The sequence below is a fragment of the Salvelinus fontinalis genome, chromosome 29 (assembly GCF_029448725.1).
Source record: "Salvelinus fontinalis isolate EN_2023a chromosome 29, ASM2944872v1, whole genome shotgun sequence".
NCBI classification, from domain to species: Eukaryota; Metazoa; Chordata; class Actinopteri; order Salmoniformes; family Salmonidae; genus Salvelinus; species Salvelinus fontinalis.
In genome coordinates this window covers 41,739,075-41,766,410 of record NC_074693.1, presented here as the reverse complement: position 1 = coordinate 41,766,410, position 27,336 = coordinate 41,739,075, and the positions used below count along the sequence as shown (strand labels likewise).

The 27,336-nt window shown below is 39.1% G+C and overlaps 12 non-coding genes across 12 annotated transcripts; all 12 read right to left on the bottom strand.

Annotated features, from left to right (window-relative positions):
• Window positions 1–3,647: 3,647 nt before the first annotated feature.
• trnac-gca (transfer RNA cysteine (anticodon GCA)) lies at window positions 3,648–3,719 on the bottom strand. Its single transcript has one exon. It is a non-coding gene; the product is annotated as a tRNA-Cys (tRNA).
• Window positions 3,720–10,162: 6,443 nt separating this feature from the next.
• Window positions 10,163–10,234, bottom strand: trnac-gca (transfer RNA cysteine (anticodon GCA)). Its single transcript has one exon. It is a non-coding gene; the product is annotated as a tRNA-Cys (tRNA).
• Window positions 10,235–11,093: 859 nt separating this feature from the next.
• On the bottom strand, window positions 11,094–11,165 carry trnac-gca (transfer RNA cysteine (anticodon GCA)). The gene has a single exon. It is a non-coding gene; the product is annotated as a tRNA-Cys (tRNA).
• An 859-nt stretch (window positions 11,166–12,024) lies between these two features.
• Window positions 12,025–12,096, bottom strand: trnac-gca (transfer RNA cysteine (anticodon GCA)). The gene has a single exon. It is a non-coding gene; the product is annotated as a tRNA-Cys (tRNA).
• A 1,790-nt stretch (window positions 12,097–13,886) lies between these two features.
• Window positions 13,887–13,958, bottom strand: trnac-gca (transfer RNA cysteine (anticodon GCA)). The gene has a single exon. It is a non-coding gene; the product is annotated as a tRNA-Cys (tRNA).
• An 859-nt stretch (window positions 13,959–14,817) lies between these two features.
• Window positions 14,818–14,889, bottom strand: trnac-gca (transfer RNA cysteine (anticodon GCA)). The gene has a single exon. It is a non-coding gene; the product is annotated as a tRNA-Cys (tRNA).
• Window positions 14,890–15,748: 859 nt separating this feature from the next.
• On the bottom strand, window positions 15,749–15,820 carry trnac-gca (transfer RNA cysteine (anticodon GCA)). Its single transcript has one exon. It is a non-coding gene; the product is annotated as a tRNA-Cys (tRNA).
• A 2,721-nt stretch (window positions 15,821–18,541) lies between these two features.
• On the bottom strand, window positions 18,542–18,613 carry trnac-gca (transfer RNA cysteine (anticodon GCA)). The gene has a single exon. It is a non-coding gene; the product is annotated as a tRNA-Cys (tRNA).
• An 859-nt stretch (window positions 18,614–19,472) lies between these two features.
• trnac-gca (transfer RNA cysteine (anticodon GCA)) lies at window positions 19,473–19,544 on the bottom strand. Its single transcript has one exon. It is a non-coding gene; the product is annotated as a tRNA-Cys (tRNA).
• Window positions 19,545–23,196: 3,652 nt separating this feature from the next.
• On the bottom strand, window positions 23,197–23,268 carry trnac-gca (transfer RNA cysteine (anticodon GCA)). The gene has a single exon. It is a non-coding gene; the product is annotated as a tRNA-Cys (tRNA).
• An 859-nt stretch (window positions 23,269–24,127) lies between these two features.
• trnac-gca (transfer RNA cysteine (anticodon GCA)) lies at window positions 24,128–24,199 on the bottom strand. The gene has a single exon. It is a non-coding gene; the product is annotated as a tRNA-Cys (tRNA).
• Window positions 24,200–25,989: 1,790 nt separating this feature from the next.
• trnac-gca (transfer RNA cysteine (anticodon GCA)) lies at window positions 25,990–26,061 on the bottom strand. The gene has a single exon. It is a non-coding gene; the product is annotated as a tRNA-Cys (tRNA).
• Window positions 26,062–27,336: the final 1,275 nt, after the last annotated feature.

The following is a 27,336-nucleotide window of genomic DNA, read 5'->3' as shown; positions in this document are numbered from 1 at the left end:
ACATATTTATGGTATAGCATAGTTTTTTTTTTTTAAATGTGCATTATTCAGGTATAAATCACAGTTCTACATTGCAGCTGCAATCTGATATAGTGCTGATGCAGCTAGAACAATTACAGAGACCAACGTTATATAACTAATTACTTGTCTTAAAACATTTCAGAAAAAATACACAGCGTACAGACATTGAAAGCCCAACATCTGGTGAATCCAAACAATATTTCAGATTTTTTAAATGTTTTAATAGCGAAAACAAAATGTATCGCTAAATTAGCATAACCAGGCCAGCCAGAACCGGCTGGACGCGCCCGACCAGTTCACATGCACGACAGATATATGAAATAACATCGTAAATTGGGTCTTACTATTGCTGGTCTTTCATCAGAATGTTGATCAAGGTGTCCTTAGTCCTGATGAGTCGTTCAATCCATTCACAATGGCAACCTCCCCTCTTCATTTAGCCTGGGTACTGGTCGACTGGCACGGTCCATGTCCAAAGTTAAAAAACTCAAAGAACGGAACACGGCAAAACTCCCGAAAAAATTATAATAATCTGATTAAACTATATTGAAAAAACATACATTACGGTGATATGGTCACATGTATCAAACAAACTTCGACACGGAGATAGTTTTCATCCGTAACGTCAGCATAACAAAAGACAATGGCACCTCTGAAAACGCGCATCTCAGAAACCGGAAGTTGTCGGTCACGCTAAAGAAATAGGTCTTATTTCACGTCAGTACAAGATAAACAAAAAATTTCTCCTCTGACGTCTTCCAGACACCCAGAGGAAGAAGAAGGAAGTGTGTTTCGGGTCATAGGTCGCGTGACCATATATAGGCAGAGCTTTGAAGCGAGCATACACATCTTGCAATCTTCTTCTGGCTCAGGGAAAGTGCTGTGAAATGACCTGTGTTTGACTCAGAGACAAAATTGGAACGGTTTTAGAAACCATAGCTTGTTTTCTATCCAATGGCATATGGTTATATGCATATAGTAACAGCAATAATTGAATAAGAGGCAGTTTAATCTGTAGAGGCAATTATGCTAATGCGAAACAGCACCCCCTGTATTCTTAAGAAGTTTTAACGGCGCACCAGAATTTGAATCTGGGACCTCTTGATCTGCAGTCTATTGCACTTCCAACTTCGTTTGGAACTGTCTGACTGAGAGAAAAAAGATCTAATAAGGTAAATTTTAGATTGAGTAACATAATCTAAAAAAGATTACTCCAACCGTCAAGATACACTTAGAAAGCACTTCATTTTAACCTGTTGAGGATGGGGGCGCTGTTGAGACTATTTATGCTAATCGTTTAATTTTTGAAACGGCTTCCCACAAAATCCTTGATCGTACAATATGCATATTATTATTATTATTGGATAGAAAACAGTCTATAGTTTCTATAGGAGTTGAAATGTTGTCTCTAAGTGGAACAGAGCCCATTCTACAGCAATTTCCCTGACATGGAGTCAGATTTCAGAAATTTTGGCCACTGTTCTGGAGTCAGTTAAAAGGGCACTGTTTTTGCTATGACTATACGGACACTGCTTACGTCTTCCCCTGGATGCCTTTACGTGATGACGATTTCAATGGGGTCGATTGCGCGTTCACAGGCCCTATAAATAAAAAAACCCTGTAGGTAGGAACTCGTTTCTTGCTGCGTAATGCGCGTGGAGGACATCGACCTGCTATTTTTCCAAGCGTTAGTTTAGCCTGTTATATTTTTCCGGTCATGTTTTTACTCGTTATAGGAGTTAAAAACATCATAAGGTAGTTAATTTAAAGCGTTTTATAGCAATTTATATCCGTTTAGTGCGATTTTGGGATATTTATTTCTTTAACGCTGTGAATAGCTGGGCACGCTTTCAGTTCATCCCGAACGCAGTTGGCATTTCCACATGGCAAGAGGACAGCTTTCCACCAAAAGACGATTACTCCCAAGAAAGGATCCTTTGCCCAAGATACTGATGGAAGAACAGCTCAAAGTAGGACATTTTTATTATGATAAATCGTGTTTCTGTCGAAAAATTTTAGTGGCTTAGGACGTCATGTTTTTTGACGTAGCTTCGCTTGGCGCAAATTGTATTGAAAAGTAAGGATAAATTAAAAAATGTAATTCCGCAATTGTATTAAGAATTAAATTGTCTATCAATCCCTGTCCACCCTATATTTTTTAGTCACGTTTATGAGTATTTATGTATAAGAGTAGATCACTGTCTAAGTGGTGCAAGGACATTTTCTGACCAGCTGAGCTACATTTCACATTGTCTAACCATGATTTTGGTGGCTAAATATAAACATTTTCGATCAAACTCTATATGGATTGTGTAATATGATGTTACAGGAGTGTCATCTGAAGAATTCTGAGAAGGTTAGTGAAAAAATTAATATATTTTTGGCGATGTTGACGTTATCGCCCACTTTGGCTAGAATCAATGCTGGGCTGCTATGTGCTATGTGCTATGCTAATATAACGATTTATTGTGTTTTCGCTGTAAGACACTTAGAAAATCTGAAATATTGTCTGTATTCACAGGATCTGTGTCTTTCGATTAGTGTATGCTGTGTATTTTTACGAAATGTTTGATGATTAGTAAGTAGGTAAACACGTTGCTCATAGTAATTATTCTAGTCCATTTGTGACGGTGGGTGCAATTGTAACCTATGCCATCTACCTGAAATATGCACTTTTTTCTAACAAAACCTATCCCATACCATAAATATGTTATCAGACTGTCATCTGATGAGTTTTTTTCTTGGTTAGGGGCTATAAATATCTTAGTTTAGCCGAATTGGTGATAGCTACTGGTGTTGGTGGACAATTAAAAGATGGTGGATTATGCTAATGTGTTTTTAGGTAATAGATGTACATCTTTACATATTGTGTCTTCCCTGTAAAACATTTTAAAAATCGGACATGTTGACTGGATTCACAAGATCTGTGTCTTTCATTAGCTGTATTGGACTTTAATGTGTGAAAGTTAAATATTTTAAAAAAATATTTTTTTTGAATTTCGCGGCACTGGTTTTTCAGTGGGGGTGGGGGGGGAGTGCCGCTAGCGGCACACTCATCCTAGACAGGTTAACTTCTCTCATTCCCCTCCCATCCGGTCCCAGCTTCATTCCATGTTGTACTGACTGTTGACATCTAGTGGAAGGCGTTTGAAGTGCAAACAGATCCATATATTACAGGGAATTGAATAGGCGATGACTTTAACAATGACCACTCTCAGAATTTTCACTTCCTGTTTGGATATTTTCTCAGGTTTTTGCCTGCCATATGAGTTCTGTTATACTCACAGACATCATTCAAACAGTTTTAGAAGCTTGAGAGTGTTTTATATCCAAAATTAATAATAATATGCATATATTAGCTTCTGGGACAGAGTAGGAGGCAGTTCACTATGGGCACTCAATTCATCCAAAAGTGAAAATGCTGCCCCCTATATCAAAGAAGTTAACGGCGCACCAGAATTTGAATCTGGGACCTCTTGATCTGCAGTCTATTGCACTTCCAACTTCGTTTGGAACTGTCTGACTGAGAGAAAAAAGATCTAATAAGGTACATTTTAGATTGAGTAACAACTCGTGAAAAATAGCACTCCATCTCTAAAGACTGACTTAGAAAGTACATGTCTACAAGGGGGCACTAGGATTTGAACCTGGGACCTCTTGATCTGCAGTCAAATGCTCTACCACTGAGCTATACCCCCTATGTCTGATCATCCAAAATTGGAAAAAATGGTCTAACAAGGGCCATTTTAGATGGAGAGTTATTTTGCCTAATCAAGAACGCTCCCTCTTAGAAAACACACCAGTAATGCATTTGATTTCAAGTGGATCGAACATGTTTAACCTGACACCTCTGGATCACAAGAGTAAAACACTACCCACTCTGTTTGGAACTGTTTGACTGAGAGAAACAACATCTAATGACGGACATTTTAGATTGAGTAACATAATCTAAAAAAGATTACTCAACCGTCAAGATACACTTAGAAAGCACTTCATTTTAACTTCTCTCATTCCCCTCCCATCCGGTCCCAGCTTCATTCCATGTTGTACTGACTGTTGACATCTAGTGGAAGGCGTTTGAAGTGCAAACAGATCCATATATTACAGAGAATTGAATAGGCGATGACTTTAACAATGACCACTCTCAGAATTTTCACTTCCTGTTTGGATTTTTTCTCAGGTTTTTGCCTGCCATATGAGTTCTGTTATACTCACAGACATCATTCAAACAGTTTTAGAAGCTTGAGAGTGTTTTCTATCCAAAATTAATAATAATTTGCATATATTAGCATCTGGGACAGAGTAGGAGGCAGTTCACTATGGGCATGCAATTCATCCAAAAGTGAAAATGCTGCCCCCTATATCAAAGAAGTTAACGGCGCACCAGAATTTGAATCTGGGACCTCTTGATCTGCAGTCTATTGCACTTCCAACTTCGTTTGGAACTGTCTGACTGAGAGAAAAAAGATCTAATAAGGTACATTTTAGATTGAGTAACAACTCGTGAAAAATAGCACTCCATCTCTAAAGACTGACTTAGAAAGTACATGTCTACAAGTGGGCACTAGGTTTTGAACCTGGGACCTCTTGATCTGCAGTCAAATGCTCTACCACTGAGCTATACCCCCTATGTCTGTTCCTCCAAAATTGGAAAAAATGGTCTAACAAGGGCCATTTTAGATGGAGAGTTATTTTGCCTAATCAAGAACGCTCCCTCTTAGAAAACACACCAGTAATGCATTTGATTTCAAGTGGATCGAACATTTTTAACCTGACACCTCTGGATCTCAAGAGTAAAACACTACCCACTCTGTTTGGAACTGTTTGACTGAGAGAAACAACATCTAATGACGGACATTTTAGATTGAGTAACATAATCTAAAAAAGATTACTAAACCGTCAAGATACACTTAGAAAGCACTTCATTTTAACTTCTCTCATTCCCCTCCCATCCGGTCCCAGCTTCATTCCATGTTGTACTGACTGTTGACATCTAGTGGAAGGCGTTTGAAGTGCAAACAGATCCATATATTACAGAGAATTGAATAGGCGATGACTTTAACAATGACCACTCTCAGAATTTTCACTTCCTGTTTGGATTTTTTCTCAGGTTTTTGCCTGCCATATGAGTTCTGTTATACTCACAGACATCATTCAAACAGTTTTAGAAGCTTGAGAGTGTTTTCTATCCAAAATTAATAATAATTTGCATATATTAGCATCTGGGACAGAGTAGGAGGCAGTTCACTATGGGCATGCAATTCATCCAAAAGTGAAAATGCTGCCCCCTATATCAAAGAAGTTAACGGCGCACCAGAATTTGAATCTGGGACCTCTTGATCTGCAGTCTATTGCACTTCCAACTTCGTTTGGAACTGTCTGACTGAGAGAAAAAAGATCTAATAAGGTACATTTTAGATTGAGTAACAACTCGTGAAAAATAGCACTCCATCTCTAAAGACTGACTTAGAAAGTACATGTCTACAAGTGGGCACTAGGTTTTGAACCTGGGACCTCTTGATCTGCAGTCAAATGCTCTACCACTGAGCTATACCCCCTATGTCTGTTCCTCCAAAATTGGAAAAAATGGTCTAACAAGGGCCATTTTAGATGGAGAGTTATTTTGCCTAATCAAGAACGCTCCCTCTTAGAAAACACACCAGTAATGCATTTGATTTCAAGTGGATCGAACATTTTTAACCTGACACCTCTGGATCTCAAGAGTAAAACACTACCCACTCTGTTTGGAACTGTTTGACTGAGAGAAACAACATCTAATGACGGACATTTTAGATTGAGTAACATAATCTAAAAAAGATTACTCCAACCGTCAAGATACACTTAGAAAGCACTTCATTTTAACTTCTCTCATTCCCCTCCCATCCGGTCCCAGCTTCATTCCATGTTGTACTGACTGTTGACATCTAGTGGAAGGCGTTTGAAGTGCAAACAGATCCATATATTACAGAGAATTGAATAGGCGATGACTTTAACAATGACCACTCTCAGAATTTTCACTTCCTGTTTGGATTTTTTCTCAGGTTTTTGCCTGCCATATGAGTTCTGTTATACTCACAGACATCATTCAAACAGTTTTAGAAGCTTGAGAGTGTTTTCTATCCAAAATTAATAATAATTTGCATATATTAGCATCTGGGACAGAGTAGGAGGCAGTTCACTATGGGCATGCAATTCATCCAAAAGTGAAAATGCTGCCCCCTATATCAAAGAAGTTAACGGCGCACCAGAATTTGAATCTGGGACCTCTTGATCTGCAGTCTATTGCACTTCCAACTTCGTTTGGAACTGTCTGACTGAGAGAAAAAAGATCTAATAAGGTACATTTTAGATTGAGTAACAAGTCGTGAAAAATAGCACTCCATCTCTAAAGACTGACTTAGAAAGTACATGTCTACAAGTGGGCACTAGGATTTGAACCTGGGACCTCTTGATCTGCAGTCAAATGCTCTACCACTGAGCTATACCCCCTATGTCTGTTCATCCAAAATTGGAAAAAATGGTCTAACAAGGGCCATTTTAGATGGAGAGTTATTTTGCCTAATCAAGAATGCTCCCTCTTAGAAAACACACCAGTAATGCATTTGATTTCAAGTGGATCGAAAATTTTTAACCTGACACCTCTGGATCTCAAGAGTAAAACACTACCCACTCTGTTTGGAACTGTTTGACTGAGAGAAAAACCATCTAATGACGGACATTTTAGATTGAGTAACATAATCTAAAAAAGATTACTCCAACCGTCAAGATACACTTAGAAAGCACTTCATTTTAACTTCTCTCATTCCCCTCGCATCCGGTCCCAGCTTAATTCCATGTTGTACTGACTGTTGACATCTAGTGGAAGGCGTTTGAAGTGCAAACAGATCCATATATTACAGAGAATTGAATAGGCGATGACTTTAACAATGACCACTCTCAGAATTTTCACTTCCTGTTTGGATTTTTTCTCAGGTTTTTGCCTGCCATATGAGTTCTGTTATACTCACAGGCGTCATTCAAACAGTTTTAGAAGCTTGAGAGTGTTTTCTATCCAAACTTAATAATAATTTGCATATATTAGCATCTGGGACAGAGTAGGAGGCAGTTCACTATGGGCACGCAATTCATCCAAAAGTGAAAATGCTGCCCCCTATATCAAAGAAGTTAACGGGGCACCAGAATTTGAATCTGGGACCTCTTGATCTGCAGTCTATTGCACTTCCAACTTCGTTTGGAACTGTCTGACTGAGAGAAAAAAGATCTAATAAGGTACATTTTAGAATGAGTAACAACTCGTGAAAAATAGCACTCCATCTCTAAAGACTGACTTAGAAAGTACATGTCTACAAGGGGGCACTAAGATTTGAACCTTGGACCTCTTGATCTGCAGTCAAATGCTCTACCACTGAGCTATACCCCCTATGTCTGATCATCCAAAATTGGAAAAAATGGTCTAACAAGGGCCATTTTAGACGGAGAGTTATTTTGCCTAATCAAGAACGCTCCCTCTTAGAAAACACACCAGTAATGCATTTGATTTCAAGTGGATCGAACATTTTTAACCTGACACCTCTGGATCTCAAGAGTAAAACACTACCCACTCTGTTTGGAACTGTTTGACTGAGAGAAACAACATCTAATGACGGACATTTTAGATTGAGTAACATAATCTAAAAAAGATTACTCCAACCGTCAAGATACACTTAGAAAGCACTTCATTTTAACTTCTCTCATTCCCCTCCCATCCGGTCCCAGCTTCATTCCATGTTGTACTGACTGTTGACATCTAGTGGAAGGCGTTTGAAGTGCAAACAGATCCATATATTACAGAGAATTGAATAGGCGATGACTTTAACAATGACCACTCTCAGAATTTTCACTTCGTGTTTGTATTTTTTCTCAGGTTTTTGCCTGCCATATGAGTTCTGTTATACTCACAGACATCATTCAAACAGTTTTAGAAGCTTGAGAGTGTTTTCTATACAAAATTAATAATAATTTGCATAAATTAGCATCTGGGACAGAGTAGGAGGCAGTTCACTATGGGCATGCAATTCATCCAAAAGTGAAAATGCTGCCCCCTATATCAAAGAAGTTAACGGCGCACCAGAATTTGAATCTGGGACCTCTTGATCTGCAGTCTATTGCACTTCCAACTTCGTTTGGAACTGTCTGACTGAGAGAAAAAAGATCTAATAAGGTACATTTTAGATTGAGTAACAACTCGTGAAAAATAGCACTCCATCTCTAAAGACTGACTTAGAAAGTACATGTCTACAAGGGGGCACTAGGATTTGAACCTGGGACCTCTTGATCTGCAGTCAAATGCTCTACCACTGAGCTATACCCCATATGTCTGTTCATCCAAAATTGGAAAAAATGGTCTAACAAGGGCCATTTTAGATGGAGAGTTATTTTACCTAATCAAGAACGCTCCCTCTTAGAAAACACACCAGTAATGCATTTGATTTCAAGTGGATCGAACATTTTTAACCTGACACCTCTGGATCTCAAGAGTAAAACACTACCCACTCTGTTTGGAACTGTTTGACTGAGAGAAAAACCATCTAATGACGGACATTTTAGATTGAGTAACATAATCTAAAAAAGATTACTCCAACCGTCAAGATACACTTAGAAAGCACTTCATTTTAACTTCTCTCATTCCCCTCCCATCCGGTCCCAGCTTCATTCCATGTTGTACTGACTGTTGACATCTAGTGGAAGGCGTTTGAAGTGCAAACAGATCCATATATTACAGAGAATTGAATAGGCGATGACTTTAACAATGACCACTCTCAGAATTTTCACTTCCTGTTTGGATTTTTTCTCAGGTTTTTGCCTGCCATATGAGTTCTGTTATACTCACAGGCATCATTCAAACAGTTTTAGAAGCTTGAGAGTGTTTTCTATCCAAAATTAATAATAATTTGCATATATTAGCATCTGGGACAGAGTAGGAGGCAGTTCACTATGGGCACGCAATTCATCCAAAAGTGAAAATGCTGCCCCCTTTATCAAAGAAGTTAACGGCGCACCAGAATTTGAATCTGGGACCTCTTGATCTGCAGTCTATTGCACTTCCAACTTCGTTTGGAACTGTCTGACTGAGAGAAAAAAGATCTAATAAGGTACATTTTAGATTGAGTAACAACTCGTGAAAAATAGCACTCCATCTCTAAAGACTGACTTAGAAAGTACATGTCTACAAGGGGGCACTAGGATTTGAACCTGGGACCTCTTGATCTGCAGTCAAATGCTCTACCACTGAGCTAAAACCCCAATGTCTGATCCTCGAAAATTGGAAAAAATGGTCTAACAAGGGCCATTTTAGATGGAGAGTTATTTTGCCTAATCAAGAACGCTCCCTCTTAGAAAACACACCAGTAATGCATTTGATTTCAAGTGGATCGAACATTTTTAACCTGACACCTCTGGATCTCAAGAGTAAAACACTACCCACTCTGTTTGGAACTGTTTGACTGAGAGAAAAAACATCTAATGACGGACATTTTAGATTGAGTAACATAAACTAAAAAAGATTACTCCAACCGTCAAGATACACTTAGAAAGCACTTCATTTTAACTTCTCTCATTCCCCTCCCATCCGGTCCCAGCTTCATTCCATGTTGTACTGACTGTTGACATCTAGTGGAAGGCGTTTGAAGTGCAAACGGATCCATATATTACAGGGAATTGAATAGGCGATGACTTTAACATTGACCACTCTCAGAATTTTCACTTCCTGTTTGGATTTTTTCTCAGGTTTTTGCCTGCCATATGAGTTCTGTTATACTCACAGACATCATTCAAACAGTTTTAGAAGCTTGAGAGTGTTTTCTATCCAAAATTAATAATAATTTGCATATATTAGCATCTGGGACAGAGTAGGAGGCAGTTCACTATGGGCACGCAATTCATCCAAAAGTGAAAATGCTGCCCCCTATATCAAAGAAGTTAACGGGGCACCAGAATTTGAATCTGGGACCTCTTGATCTGCAGTCTATTGCACTTCCAACTTCGTTTGGAACTGTCTGACTGAGAGAAAAAAGATCTAATAAGGTACATTTTAGATTGAGTAACAACTCGTGAAAAATAGCACTCCATCTCTAAAGACTGACTTAGAAAGTACATGTCTACAAGGGGGCACTAGGATTTGAACCTGGGACCTCTTGATCTGCAGTTAAATGCTCTACCACTGAGCTATACCCCCTATGTCTGATCCTCCAAAATTGGAAAAAATGGTCTAACAAGGGCCATTTTAGATGGAGAGTTATTTTGCTCAATCAAGAACGCTCCCTCTTAGAAAACACACCAGTAATGCATTTGATTTCAAGTGGATCGAACATTTTTAACCTGACACCTCTGGATCTCAAGAGTAAAACACTACCCACTCTGTTTGGAACTGTTTGACTGAGAGAAAAACCATCTAATGACGGACATTTTAGATTGAGTAACATAATCTAAAAAAGATTACTCCAACCGTCAAGATACACTTAGAAAGCACTTCATTTTAACTTCTCTCATTCCCCTCCCATCCGGTCCCAGCTTCATTCCATGTTGTACTGACTGTTGACATCTAGTGGAAGGCGTTTGAAGTGCAAACAGATCCATATATTACAGGGAATTGAATAGGCGATGACTTTAACAATGACCACTCTCAGAATTTTCACTTCCTGTTTGGATTTTTTCTCAGGTTTTTGCCTGCCATATGAGTTCTGTTATACTCACAGACATCATTCAAACAGTCTTAGAAGCTTGAGAGTGTTTTCTATCCAAAATTAATAATAATTTGCATATATTAGCATCTGGGACAGAGTAGGAGGCCGTTCACTATGGGCATGCAATTCATCCAAAAGTGAAAATGCTGCCCCCTATATCAAAGAAGTTAACGGCGCACCAGAATTTGAATCTGGGACCTCTTGATCTGCAGTCTATTGCACTTCCAACTTCGTTTGGAACTGTCTGACTGAGAGAAAAAAGATCTAATAAGGTACATTTTAGATTAAGGAACAACTCGTGAAAAATAGCACTCCATCTCTAAAGACTGACTTAGAAAGTACATGTCTACAAGGGGGCACTAGGATTTGAACCTGGGACCTCTTGATCTGCAGTCAAATGCTCTACCACTGAGCTATACCCCCTATGTCTGATCCTCGAAAATTGGAAAAAATGGTCTAACAAGGGCCATTTTAGATGGAGAGTTATTTTGCCCAATCAAGAACGCTCCCTCTTAGAAAACACACCAGTAATGCATTTGATTTCAAGTGGATCGAACATTTTTAACCTGACACCTCTGGATCTCAAGAGTAAAACACTACCCACTCTGTTTGGAACTGTTTGACTGAGAGAAAAACCATCAAATGACGGACATTTTAGATTGAGTAACATAATCTAAAAAAGATTACTTCAACCGTCAAGATACACTTAGAAAGCACTTCATTTTAACTTCTCTCATTCCCCTCCCATCCGGTCCCAGCTTCATTCCATGTTGTACTGACTGTTGACATCTAGTGGAAGGCGTTTGAAGTGCAAACAGATCCATATATTACAGCGAATTGAATAGGCGAAGACTTTAACAATGACCACTCTCAGAATTTTTACTTCCTGTTTGGATTTTTTCTCAGGTTTTTGCCTGCCATATGAGTTCTGTTATACTCACAGACATCATTCAAACAGTTTTAGAAGCTTGAGAGTGTTTTCTATCCAAAATTAATAATCATTTGCATATATTAGCATCTGGGACAGAGTAGGAGGCAGTTCATTATGGGCATGCAATTCATCCAAAAGTGAAAATGCTGCCCCCTATATCAAAGAAGTTAACGGCGCACCAGCATTTGAATCTGGGACCTCTTGATCTGCAGTCTATTGCACTTCCAACTTCGTTTGGAACTGTCTGACTGAGAGAAAAAAGATCTAATAAGGTACATTTTAGATTGAGTAACAACTCGTGAAAAGTAGCACTCCATCTCTAAAGACTGACTTAGAAAGTACATGTCTACAAGGGGGCACTAGGATTTGAACCTGGGACCTCTTGATCTGCAGTCAAATGCTCTACCACTGAGCTATACCCCCTATGTCTGATCCTCGAAAATTGGAAAAAATGGTCTAACAAGGGCCATTTTAGATGGAGAGTTATTTTGCCTAATCAAGAACGCTCCCTCTTAGAAAACACACCAGTAATGCATTTGATTTCAAGAGGATCGAACATTTTTAACCTGACACCTCTGGATCTCAAGAGTAAAACACTACCCACTCTGTTTGGAACTGTTTGACTGAGAGAAAAACCATCTAATGACGGACATTTTAGATTGAGTAACATAATCTAAAAAAGATTACTTCAACCGTCAAGATACACTTAGAAAGCACTTCATTTTAACTTCTCTCATTCCCCTCCCATCCGGTCCCAGCTTCATTCCATGTTGTACTGACTGTTAACATCTAGTGGAAGGCGTTTGAAGTGCAAACAGATCCATATATTACAGGGAATTGAATAGGCGATGACTTTAACAATGACCACTCTCAGAATTTTCACTTCCTGTTTGGATTTTTTCTCAGGTTTTTGCCTGCCATATGAGTTCTGTTATACTCACAGACATCATTCAAACAGTTTTAGAAGCTTGAGAGTGTTTTCTATCCAAAATTAATAATAATTTGCATATATTAGCATCTGGGACAGAGTAGGAGGCAGTTCACTATGGGCACGCAATTCTTCCAAAAGTGAAAATGCTGCCCCTTATATCAAAGAAGTTAACGGCGCACCAGAATTTGAATCTGGGACCTCTTGATCTGCTGTCTATTGCACTTCCAACTTCGTTTGGAACTGTCTGACTGAGAGAAAAAAGATCTAATAAGGTACATTTTAGATTGAGTAACAACTCGTGAAAAATAGCACTCCATCTCTAAAGACTGACTTAGAAAGTACATGTCTACAAGGGGGCACTAGGATTTGAACCTGGGACCTCTTGATCTGCAGTCAAATGCGCTACCACTGAGCTATACCCCCTATGTCTGATCATCCAAAATTGGAAAAAATGGTCTAACAAGGGCCATTTTAGATGGAGAGTTATTTTGCCTAATCAAGAACGCTCCCTCTTAGAAAACACACCAGTAATGCATTTGATTTCAAGTGGATCGAACATTTTTAACCTGACACCTCTGGATCTCAAGAGTAAAACACTACCCACTCTGTTTGGAACTGTTTGACTGAGAGAAAAACCATCTAATGACGGACATTTTAGATTGAGTAACATAATCTAAAAAAGATTACTTCAACCGTCAAGATACACTTAGAAAGCACTTCATTTTAACTTCTCTCATTCCCCTCCCATCCGGTCCCAGCTTCATTCCATGTTGTACTGACTGTTAACATCTAGTGGAAGGCGTTTGAAGTGCAAACAGATCCATATATTACAGGGAATTGAATAGGCGATGACTTTAACAATGACCACTCTCAGAATTTTCACTTCCTGTTTGGATTTTTTCTCAGGTTTTTGCCTGCCATATGAGTTCTGTTATACTCACAGACATCATTCAAACAGTTTTAGAAGCTTGAGAGTGTTTTCTATCCAAAATTAATAATAATTTGCATATATTAGCATCTGGGACAGAGTAGGAGGCAGTTCACTATGGGCATGCAATTCATCCAAAAGTGAAAATGCTGCCCCCTATATCAAAGAAGTTAACGGCGCACCAGAATTTGAATCTGGGACCTCTTGATCTGCAGTCTATTGCACTTCCAACTTCGTTTGGAACTGTCTGACTGAGAGAAAAAAGATCTAATAAGGTACATTTTAGATTGAGTAACAACTCGTGAAAAGTAGCACTCCATCTCTAAAGACTGACTTAGAAAGTACATGTCTACAAGGGGGCACTAGGATTTGAACCTGGGACCTCTTGATCTGCAGTCAAATGCTCTACCACTGAGCTATACCCCCTATGTCTGATCCTCGAAAATTGGAAAAAATGGTCTAACAAGGGCCATTTTAGATGGAGAGTTATTTTGCCCAATCAAGAACGCTCCCTCTTAGAAAACACACCAGTAATGCATTTGATTTCAAGTGGATCGAACATTTTTAACCTGACACCTCTGGATCTCAAGAGTAAAACACTACCCACTCTGTTTGGAACTGTTTGACTGAGAGAAAAACCATCTAATGACGGACATTTTAGATTGAGTAACATAATCTAAAAAAGATTACTTCAACCGTCAAGATACACTTAGAAAGCACTTCATTTTAACTTCTCTCATTCCCCTCCCATCCGGTCCCAGCTTCATTCCATGTTGTACTGACTGTTAACATCTAGTGGAAGGCGTTTGAAGTGCAAACAGATCCATATATTACAGGGAATTGAATAGGCGATGACTTTAACAATGACCACTCTCAGAATTTTCACTTCCTGTTTGGATTTTTTCTCAGGTTTTTGCCTGCCATATGAGTTCTGTTATACTCACAGACATCATTCAAACAGTTTTAGAAGCTTGAGAGTGTTTTCTATCCAAAATTAATAATAATTTGCATATATTAGCATCTGGGACAGAGTAGGAGGCAGTTCACTATGGGCATGCAATTCATCCAAAAGTGAAAATGCTGCCCCCTATATCAAAGAAGTTAACGGCGCACCAGAATTTGAATCTGGGACCTCTTGATCTGCAGTCTATTGCACTTCCAACTTCGTTTGGAACTGTCTGACTGAGAGAAAAAAGATCTAATAAGGTACATTTTAGATTGAGTAACAACTCGTGAAAAGTAGCACTCCATCTCTAAAGACTGACTTAGAAAGTACATGTCTACAAGGGGGCACTAGGATTTGAACCTGGGACCTCTTGATCTGCAGTCAAATGCTCTACCACTGAGCTATACCCCCTATGTCTGATCCTCGAAAATTGGAAAAAATGGTCTAACAAGGGCCATTTTAGATGGAGAGTTATTTTGCCCAATCAAGAACGCTCCCTCTTAGAAAACACACCAGTAATGCATTTGATTTCAAGTGGATCGAACATTTTTAACCTGACACCTCTGGATCTCAAGAGTAAAACACTACCCACTCTGTTTGGAACTGTTTGACTGAGAGAAAAACCATCTAATGACGGACATTTTAGATTGAGTAACATAATCTAAAAAAGATTACTTCAACCGTCAAGATACACTTAGAAAGCACTTCATTTTAACTTCTCTCATTCCCCTCCCATCCGGTCCCAGCTTCATTCCATGTTGTACTGACTGTTAACATCTAGTGGAAGGCGTTTGAAGTGCAAACAGATCCATATATTACAGGGAATTGAATAGGCGATGACTTTAACAATGACCACTCTCAGAATTTTCACTTCCTGTTTGGATTTTTTCTCAGGTTTTTGCCTGCCATATGAGTTCTGTTATACTCACAGACATCATTCAAACAGTTTTAGAAGCTTGAGAGTGTTTTCTATCCAAAATTAATAATAATTTGCATATATTAGCATCTGGGACAGAGTAGGAGGCAGTTCACTATGGGCATGCAATTCATCCAAAAGTGAAAATGCTGCCCCCTATATCAAAGAAGTTAACGGCGCACCAGAATTTGAATCTGGGACCTCTTGATCTGCAGTCTATTGCACTTCCAACTTCGTTTGGAACTGTCTGACTGAGAGAAAAAAGATCTAATAAGGTACATTTTAGATTGAGTAACAACTCGTGAAAAGTAGCACTCCATCTCTAAAGACTGACTTAGAAAGTACATGTCTACAAGGGGGCACTAGGATTTGAACCTGGGACCTCTTGATCTGCAGTCAAATGCTCTACCACTGAGCTATACCCCCTATGTCTGATCCTCGAAAATTGGAAAAAATGGTCTAACAAGGGCCATTTTAGATGGAGAGTTATTTTGGCCAATCAAAAACGCTCCCTCTTAGAAAACACACCAGTAATGCATTTGATTTCAAGTGGATCGAACATTTTTAACCTGACACCTCTGGATCTCAAGAGTAAAACACTACCCACTCTGTTTGGAACTGTTTGACTGAGAGAAAAACCATCTAATGACGGACATTTTAGATTGAGTAACATAATCTAAAAAAGATTACTTCAACCGTCAAGATACACTTAGAAAGCACTTCATTTTAACTTCTCTCATTCCCCTCCCATCCGGTCCCAGCTTCATTCCATGTTGTACTGACTGTTAACATCTAGTGGAAGGCGTTTGAAGTGCAAACAGATCCATATATTACAGGGAATTGAATAGGCGATGACTTTAACAATGACCACTCTCAGAATTTTCACTTCCTGTTTGGATTTTTTCTCAGGTTTTTGCCTGCCATATGAGTTCTGTTATACTCACAGACATCATTCAAACAGTTTTAGAAGCTTGAGAGTGTTTTCTATCCAAAATTAATAATAATTTGCATATATTAGCATCTGGGACAGAGTAGGAGGCAGTTCACTATGGGCACGCAATTCTTCCAAAAGTGAAAATGCTGCCCCTTATATCAAAGAAGTTAACGGCGCACCAGAATTTGAATCTGGGACCTCTTGATCTGCTGTCTATTGCACTTCCAACTTCGTTTGGAACTGTCTGACTGAGAGAAAAAAGATCCAATAAGGTACATTTTAGATTGAGTAACAACTCGTGAAAAATAGCACTCCATCTCTAAAGACTGACTTAGAAAGTATATCTCTACAAGGGGGCACTAGGATTTGAACCTGGGACCTCTTGATCTGCAGTCAAATGCGCTACCACTGAGCTATACCCCCTATGTCTGATCATCCAAAATTGGAAAAAATGGTCTAACAAGGGCCATTTTAGATGGAGAGTTATTTTGCCTAATCAAGAACGCTCCCTCTTAGAAAACACACCAGTAATGCATTTGATTTCAAGTGGATCGAACATTTTTAACCTGACACCTCTGGATCTCAAGAGTAAAACACTACCCACTCTGTTTGGAACTGTTTGACTGAGAGAAAAACCATCTAATGACGGACATTTTAGATTGAGTAACATAATCTAAAAAAGATTACTTCAACCGTCAAGATACACTTAGAAAGCACTTCATTTTAACTTCTCTCATTCCCCTCCCATCCGGTCCCAGCTTCATTCCATGTTGTACTGACTGTTAACATCTAGTGGAAGGCGTTTGAAGTGCAAACAGATCCATATATTACAGGGAATTGAATAGGCGATGACTTTAACAATGACCACTCTCAGAATTTTCACTTCCTGTTTGGATTTTTTCTCAGGTTTTTGCCTGCCATATGAGTTCTGTTATACTCACAGACATCATTCAAACAGTTTTAGAAGCTTGAGAGTGTTTTCTATCCAAAATTAATAATAATTTGCATATATTAGCATCTGGGACAGAGTAGGAGGCAGTTCACTATGGGCACGCAATTCTTCCAAAAGTGAAAATGCTGCCCCTTATATCAAAGAAGTTAACGGCGCACCAGAATTTGAATCTGGGACCTCTTGATCTGCTGTCTATTGCACTTCCAACTTCGTTTGGAACTGTCTGACTGAGAGAAAAAAGATCCAATAAGGTACATTTTAGATTGAGTAACAACTCGTGAAAAATAGCACTCCATCTCTAAAGACTGACTTAGAAAGTACATGTCTACAAGGGGGCACTAGGATTTGAACATGGGACCTCTTGATCTGCAGTCAAATGCGCTACCACTGAGCTATACCCCCTATGTCTGATCATCCAAAATTGGAAAAAATGGTCTAACAAGGGCCATTTTAGATGGAGAGTTATTTTGCCTAATCAAGAACGCTCCCTCTTAGAAAACACACCAGTAATGCATTTGATTTCAAGTGGATCGAACATTTTTAACCTGACACCTCTGGATCTCAAGAGTAAAACACTACCCACTCTGTTTGGAACTGTTTGACTGAGAGAAAAACCATCTAATGACGGACATTTTAGATTGAGTAACATAATCTAAAAAAGATTACTTCAACCGTCAAGATACACTTAGAAAGCACTTCATTTTAACTTCTCTCATTCCCCTCCCATCCGGTCCCAGCTTCATTCCATGTTGTACTGACTGTTAACATCTAGTGGAAGGCGTTTGAAGTGCAAACAGATCCATATATTACAGGGAATTGAATAGGCGATGACTTTAACAATGACCACTCTCAGAATTTTCACTTCCTGTTTGGATTTTTTCTCAGGTTTTTGCCTGCCATATGAGTTCTGTTATACTCACAGACATCATTCAAACAGTTTTAGAAGCTTGAGAGTGTTTTCTATCCAAAATTAATAATAATTTGCATATATTAGCATCTGGGACAGAGTAGGAGGCAGTTCACTATGGGCATGCAATTCATCCAAAAGTGAAAATGCTGCCCCCTATATCAAAGAAGTTAACGGCGCACCAGAATTTGAATCTGGGACCTCTTGATCTGCAGTCTATTGCACTTCCAACTTCGTTTGGAACTGTCTGACTGAGAGAAAAAAGATCTAATAAGGTACATTTTAGATTGAGTAACAACTCGTGAAAAGTAGCACTCCATCTCTAAAGACTGATTTAGAAAGTACATGTCTACAAGGGGGCACTAGGATTTGAACCTGGGACCTCTTGATCTGCAGTCAAATGCTCTACCACTGAGCTATACCCCCTATGTCTGATCCTCGAAAATTGGATAAAATGGTCTAACAAGGGCCATTTTAGATGGAGAGTTATTTTGCCCAATCAAGAACGCTCCCTCTTAGAAAACACACCAGTAATGCATTTGATTTCAAGTGGATCGAACATTTTTAACCTGACACCTCTGGATCTCAAGAGTAAAACACTACCCACTCTGTTTGGAACTGTTTGACTGAGAGAAAAACCATCTAATGACGGACATTTTAGATTGAGTAACATAATCTAAAAAAGATTACTTCAACCGTCAAGATACACTTAGAAAGCACTTCATTTTAACTTCTCTCATTCCCCTCCCATCCGGTCCCAGCTTCATTCCATGTTGTACTGACTGTTAACATCTAGTGGAAGGCGTTTGAAGTGCAAACAGATCCATATATTACAGGGAATTGAATAGGCGATGACTTTAACAATGACCACTCTCAGAATTTTCACTTCCTGTTTGGATTTTTTCTCAGGTTTTTGCCTGCCATATGAGTTCTGTTATACTCACAGACATCATTCAAACAGTTTTAGAAGCTTGAGAGTGTTTTCTATCCAAAATTAATAATAATTTGCATATATTAGCATCTGGGACAGAGTAGGAGGCAGTTCACTATGGGCATGCAATTCATCCAAAAGTGAAAATGCTGCCCCCTATATCAAAGAAGTTAACGGCGCACCAGAATTTGAATCTGGGACCTCTTGATCTGCAGTCTATTGCACTTCCAACTTCGTTTGGAACTGTCTGACTGAGAGAAAAAAGATCTAATAAGGTACATTTTAGATTGAGTAACAACTCGTGAAAAGTAGCACTCCATCTCTAAAGACTGACTTAGAAAGTACATGTCTACAAGGGGGCACTAGGATTTGAACCTGGGACCTCTTGATCTGCAGTCAAATGCTCTACCACTGAGCTATACCCCCTATGTCTGATCCTCGAAAATTGGAAAAAATGGTCTAACAAGGGCCATTTTAGATGGAGAGTTATTTTGCCCAATCAAGAACGCTCCCTCTTAGAAAACACACCAGTAATGCATTTGATTTCAAGTGGATCGAACATTTTTAACCTGACACCTCTGGATCTCAAGAGTAAAACACTACCCACTCTGTTTGGAACTGTTTGACTGAGAGAAAAACCATCTAATGACGGACATTTTAGATTGAGTAACATAATCTAAAAAAGATTACTTCAACCGTCAAGATACACTTAGAAAGCACTTCATTTTAACTTCTCTCATTCCCCTCCCATCCGGTCCCAGCTTCATTCCATGTTGTACTGACTGTTAACATCTAGTGGAAGGCGTTTGAAGTGCAAACAGATCCATATATTACAGGGAATTGAATAGGCGATGACTTTAACAATGACCACTCTCAGAATTTTCACTTCCTGTTTGGATTTTTTCTCAGGTTTTTGCCTGCCATATGAGTTCTGTTATACTCACAGACATCATTCAAACAGTTTTAGAAGCTTGAGAGTGTTTTCTATCCAAAATTAATAATAATTTGCATATATTAGCATCTGGGACAGAGTAGGAGGCAGTTCACTATGGGCACGCAATTCTTCCAAAAGTGAAAATGCTGCCCCTTATATCAAAGAAGTTAACGGCGCACCAGAATTTGAATCTGGGACCTCTTGATCTGCTGTCTATTGCACTTCCAACTTCGTTTGGAACTGTCTGACTGAGAGAAAAAAGATCTAATAAGGTACATTTTAGATTGAGTAACAACTCGTGAAAAATAGCACTCCATCTCTAAAGACTGACTTAGAAAGTATATCTCTACAAGGGGGCACTAGGATTTGAACCTGGGACCTCTTGATCTGCAGTCAAATGCGCTACCACTGAGCTATACCCCCTATGTCTGATCATCCAAAATTGGAAAAAATGGTCTAACAAGGGCCATTTTAGATGGAGAGTTATTTTGCCTAATCAAGAACGCTCCCTCTTAGAAAACACACCAGTAATGCATTTGATTTCAAGTGGATCGAACATTTTTAACCTGACACCTCTGGATCTCAAGAGTAAAACACTACCCACTCTGTTTGGAACTGTTTGACTGAGAGAAAAACCATCTAATGACGGACATTTTAGATTGAGTAACATAATCTAAAAAAGATTACTTCAACCGTCAAGATACACTTAGAAAGCACTTCATTTTAACTTCTCTCATTCCCCTCCCATCCGGTCCCAGCTTCATTCCATGTTGTACTGACTGTTAACATCTAGTGGAAGGCGTTTGAAGTGCAAACAGATCCATATATTACAGGGAATTGAATAGGCGATGACTTTAACAATGACCACTCTCAGAATTTTCACTTCCTGTTTGGATTTTTTCTCAGGTTTTTGCCTGCCATATGAGTTCTGTTATACTCACAGACATCATTCAAACAGTTTTAGAAGCTTGAGAGTGTTTTCTATCCAAAATTAATAATAATTTGCATATATTAGCATCTGGGACAGAGTAGGAGGCAGTTCACTATGGGCACGCAATTCTTCCAAAAGTGAAAATGCTGCCCCCTATATCAAAGAAGTTAACGGCGCACCAGAATTTGAATCTGGGACCTCTTGATCTGCTGTCTATTGCACTTCCAACTTCGTTTGGAACTGTCTGACTGAGAGAAAAAAGATCCAATAAGGTACATTTTAGATTGAGTAACAACTCGTGAAAAATAGCACTCCATCTCTAAAGACTGACTTAGAAAGTACATGTCTACAAGGGGGCACTAGGATTTGAACCTGGGACCTCTTGATCTGCAGTCAAATGCGCTACCACTGAGCTATACCCCCTATGTCTGATCATCCAAAATTGGAAAAAATGGTCTAACAAGGGCCATTTTAGATGGAGAGTTATTTTGCCCAATCAAGAACGCTCCCTCTTAGAAAACACACCAGTAATGCATTTGATTTCAAGTGGATCGAACATTTTTAACCTGACACCTCTGGATCTCAAGAGTAAAACACTACCCACTCTGTTTGGAACTGTTTGACTGAGAGAAAAACCATCTAATGACGGACATTTTAGATTGAGTAACATAATCTAAAAAAGATTACTTCAACCGTCAAGATACACTTAGAAAGCACTTCATTTTAACTTCTCTCATTCCCCTCCCATCCGGTCCCAGCTTCATTCCATGTTGTACTGACTGTTGACATCTAGTGGAAGGCGTTTGAAGTGCAAACAGATCCATATATTACAGGGAATTGAATAGGCGATGACTTTAACAATGACCACTCTCAGAATTTTCACTTCCTGTTTGGATTTTTTCTCAGGTTTTTGCCTGCCATATGAGTTCTGTTATACTCACAGACATCATTCAAACAGTTTTAGAAGCTTGAGAGTGTTTTCTATCCAAAATTAATAATAATTTGCATATATTAGCATCTGGGACAGAGTAGGAGGCAGTTCACTATGGGCACGCAATTCATCCAAAAGTGAAAATGCTGCCCCCTATATCAAAGAAGTTAACGGGGCACCGGAATTTGAATCTGAGACCTCTTGATCTGCAGTCTATTGCACTTCCAACTTCGTTTGGAACTGTCTGACTGAGAGAAAATAGATCTAATAAGGTACATTTTAGATTGAGTAACAACTCGTGAAAAATAGCACTCCATCTCTAAAGACTGACTTAGAAAGTACATGTCTACAAGGGGGCACTAGGATTTGAACCTGGGACCTCTTGATCTGCAGTCAAATGCGCTACCACTGAGCTATACCCCCTATGTCTGATCATCCAAAATTGGAAAAAATGGTCTAACAAGGGCCATTTTAGATGGAGAGTTATTTTGCCTAATCAAGAACGCTCCCTCTTAGAAAACACACCAGTAATGCATTTGATTTCAAGTGGATCGAACATTTTTAACCTGACACCTCTGGATCTCAAGAGTAAAACACTACCCACTCTGTTTGGAACTGTTTGACTGAGAGAAAAACCATCTAATGACGGACATTTTAGATTGAGTAACATAATCTAAAAAAGATTTCTTCAACCGTCAAGATACACTTAGAAAGCACTTCATTTTAACTTCTCTCATTCCCCTCCCATCCGGTCCCAGCTTCATTCCATGTTGTACTGACTGTTAACATCTAGTGGAAGGCGTTTGAAGTGCAAACAGATCCATATATTATAGGGAATTGAATAGGCGATGACTTTAACAATGACCACTCTCAGAATTTTCACTTCCTGTTTGGATTTTTTCTCAGGTTTTTGCCTGCCATATGAGTTCTGTTATACTCACAGACATCATTCAAACAGTTTTAGAAGCTTGAGAGTGTTTTCTATCCAAAATTAATAATAATTTGCATATATTAGCATCTGGGACAGAGTAGGAGGCAGTTCACTATGGGCATGCAATTCATCCAAAAGTGAAAATGCTGCCCCCTATATCAAAGAAGTTAACGGCGCACCAGAATTTGAATCTGGGACCTCTTGATCTGCAGTCTATTGCACTTCCAACTTCGTTTGGAACTGTCTGACTGAGAGAAAAAAGATCTAATAAGGTACATTTTAGATTGAGTAACAACTCGTGAAAAGTAGCACTCCATCTCTAAAGACTGACTTAGAAAGTACATGTCTACAAGGGGGCACTAGGATTTGAACCTGGGACCTCTTGATCTGCAGTCAAATGCTCTACCACTGAGCTATACCCCCTATGTCTGATCCTCGAAAATTGGAAAAAATGGTCTAACAAGGGCCATTTTAGATGGAGAGTTATTTTGCCCAATCAAGAACGCTCCCTCTTAGAAAACACACCAGTAATGCATTTGATTTCAAGTGGATCGAACATTTTTAACCTGACACCTCTGGATCTCAAGAGTAAAACACTACCCACTCTGTTTGGAACTGTTTGACTGAGAGAAAAACCATCTAATGACGGACATTTTAGATTGAGTAACATAATCTAAAAAAGATTACTTCAACCGTCAAGATACACTTAGAAAGCACTTCATTTTAACTTCTCTCATTCCCCTCCCATCCGGTCCCAGCTTCATTCCATGTTGTACTGACTGTTAACATCTAGTGGAAGGCGTTTGAAGTGCAAACAGATCCATATATTACAGGGAATTGAATAGGCGATGACTTTAACAATGACCACTCTCAGAATTTTCACTTCCTGTTTGGATTTTTTCTCAGGTTTTTGCCTGCCATATGAGTTCTGTTATACTCACAGACATCATTCAAACAGTTTTAGAAGCTTGAGAGTGTTTTCTATCCAAAATTAATAATAATTTGCATATATTAGCATCTGGGACAGAGTAGGAGGCAGTTCACTATGGGCATGCAATTCATCCAAAAGTGAAAATGCTGCCCCCTATATCAAAGAAGTTAACGGCGCACCAGAATTTGAATCTGGGACCTCTTGATCTGCAGTCTATTGCACTTCCAACTTCGTTTGGAACTGTCTGACTGAGAGAAAAAAGATCTAATAAGGTACATTTTAGATTGAGTAACAACTCGTGAAAAGTAGCACTCCATCTCTAAAGACTGACTTAGAAAGTACATGTCTACAAGGGGGCACTAGGATTTGAACCTGGGACCTCTTGATCTGCAGTCAAATGCTCTACCACTGAGCTATACCCCCTATGTCTGATCCTCGAAAATTGGAAAAAATGGTCTAACAAGGGCCATTTTAGATGGAGAGTTATTTTGCCCAATCAAGAACGCTCCCTCTTAGAAAACACACCAGTAATGCATTTGATTTCAAGTGGATCGAACATTTTTAACCTGACACCTCTGGATCTCAAGAGTAAAACACTACCCACTCTGTTTGGAACTGTTTGACTGAGAGAAAAACCATCTAATGACGGACATTTTAGATTGAGTAACATAATCTAAAAAAGATTGCTTCAACCGTCAAGATACACTTAGAAAGCACTTCATTTTAACTTCTCTCATTCCCCTCCCATCCGGTCCCAGCTTCATTCCATGTTGTACTGACTGTTAACATCTAGTGGAAGGCGTTTGAAGTGCAAACAGATCCATATATTACAGGGAATTGAATAGGCGATGACTTTAACAATGACCACTCTCAGAATTTTCACTTCCTGTTTGGATTTTTTCTCAGGTTTTTGCCTGCCATATGAGTTCTGTTATACTCACAGACATCATTCAAACAGTTTTAGAAGCTTGAGAGTGTTTTCTATCCAAAATTAATAATAATTTGCATATATTAGCATCTGGGACAGAGTAGGAGGCAGTTCACTATGGGCACGCAATTCTTCCAAAAGTGAAAATGCTGCCCCTTATATCAAAGAAGTTAACGGCGCACCAGAATTTGAATCTGGGACCTCTTGATCTGCTGTCTATTGCACTTCCAACTTCGTTTGGAACTGTCTGACTGAGAGAAAAAAGATCCAATAAGGTACATTTTAGATTGAGTAACAACTCGTGAAAAATAGCACTCCATCTCTAAAGACTGACTTAGAAAGTACATGTCTACAAGGGGGCACTAGGATTTGAACCTGGGACCTCTTGATCTGCAGTCAAATGCGCTACCACTGAGCTATACCCCCTATGTCTGATCATCCAAAATTGGAAAAAATGGTCTAACAAGGGCCATTTTAGATGGAGAGTTATTTTGCCCAATCAAGAACGCTCCCTCTTAGAAAACACACCAGTAATGCATTTGATTTCAAGTGGATCGAACATTTTTAACCTGACACCTCTGGATCTCAAGAGTAAAACACTACCCACTCTGTTTGGAACTGTTTGACTGAGAGAAAAACCATCTAATGACGGACATTTTAGATTGAGTAACATAATCTAAAAAAGATTACTCCAACCGTCAAGATACACTTAGAAAGCACTTCATTTTAACTTCTCTCATTCCCCTCCCATCCGGTCCCAGCTTCATTCCATGTTGTACTGACTGTTGACATCTAGTGGAAGGCGTTTGAAGTGCAAACAGATCCATATATTACAGGGAATTGAATAGGCGATGACTTTAACAATGACCACTCTCAGAATTTTCACTTCCTGTTTGGATTTTTTCTCAGGTTTTTGCCTGCCATATGAGTTCTGTTATACTCACAGACATCATTCAAACAGTTTTAGAAGCTTGAGAGTGTTTTCTATCCAAAATTAATAATAATTTGCATATATTAGCATCTGGGACAGAGTAGGAGGCAGTTCACTATGGGCATGCAATTCATCCAAAAGTGAAAATGCTGCCCCCTATATCAAAGAAGTTAACGGCGCACCAGAATTTGAATCTGGGACCTCTTGATCTGCAGTCTATTGCACTTCCAACTTCGTTTGGAACTGTCTGACTGAGAGAAAAAAGATCTAATAAGGTACATTTTAGATTGAGTAACAACTCGTGAAAAGTAGCACTCCATCTCTAAAGACTGACTTAGAAAGTACATGTCTACAAGGGGGCACTAGGATTTGAACCTGGGACCTCTTGATCTGCAGTCAAATGCTCTACCACTGAGCTATACCCCCTATGTCTGATCCTCGAAAATTGGAAAAAATGGTCTAACAAGGGCCATTTTAGATGGAGAGTTATTTTGCCCAATCAAGAACGCTCCCTCTTAGAAAACACACCAGTAATGCATTTGATTTCAAGTGGATCGAACATTTTTAACCTGACACCTCTGGATCTCAAGAGTAAAACACTACCCACTCTGTTTGGAACTGTTTGACTGAGAGAAAAACCATCTAATGACGGACATTTTAGATTGAGTAACATAATCTAAAAAAGATTGCTTCAACCGTCAAGATTCACTTAGAAAGCACTTCATTTTAACTTCTCTCATTCCCCTCCCATCCGGTCCCAGCTTCATTCCATGTTGTACTGACTGTTAACATCTAGTGGAAGGCGTTTGAAGTGCAAACAGATCCATATATTACAGGGAATTGAATAGGCGATGACTTTAACAATGACCACTCTCAGAATTTTCACTTCCTGTTTGGATTTTTTCTCAGGTTTTTGCCTGCCATATGAGTTCTGTTATACTCACAGACATCATTCAAACAGTTTTAGAAGCTTGAGAGTGTTTTCTATCCAAAATTAATAATAATTTGCATATATTAGCATCTGGGACAGAGTAGGAGGCAGTTCACTATGGGCACGCAATTCTTCCAAAAGTGAAAATGCTGCCCCTTATATCAAAGAAGTTAACGGCGCACCAGAATTTGAATCTGGGACCTCTTGATCTGCTGTCTATTGCACTTCCAACTTCGTTTGGAACTGTCTGACTGAGAGAAAAAAGATCCAATAAGGTACATTTTAGATTGAGTAACAACTCGTGAAAAATAGCACTCCATCTCTAAAGACTGACTTAGAAAGTACATGTCTACAAGGGGGCACTAGGATTTGAACCTGGGACCTCTTGATCTGCAGTCAAATGCGCTACCACTGAGCTATACCCCCTATGTCTGATCATCCAAAATTGGAAAAAATGGTCTAACAAGGGCCATTTTAGATGGAGAGTTATTTTGCCCAATCAAGAACGCTCCCTCTTAGAAAACACACCAGTAATGCATTTGATTTCAAGTGGATCGAACATTTTTAACCTGACACCTCTGGATCTCAAGAGTAAAACACTACCCACTCTGTTTGGAACTGTTTGACTGAGAGAAAAACCATCTAATGACGGACATTTTAGATTGAGTAACATAATCTAAAAAAGATTACTCCAACCGTCAAGATACACTTAGAAAGCACTTCATTTTAACTTCTCTCATTCCCCTCCCATCCGGTCCCAGCTTCATTCC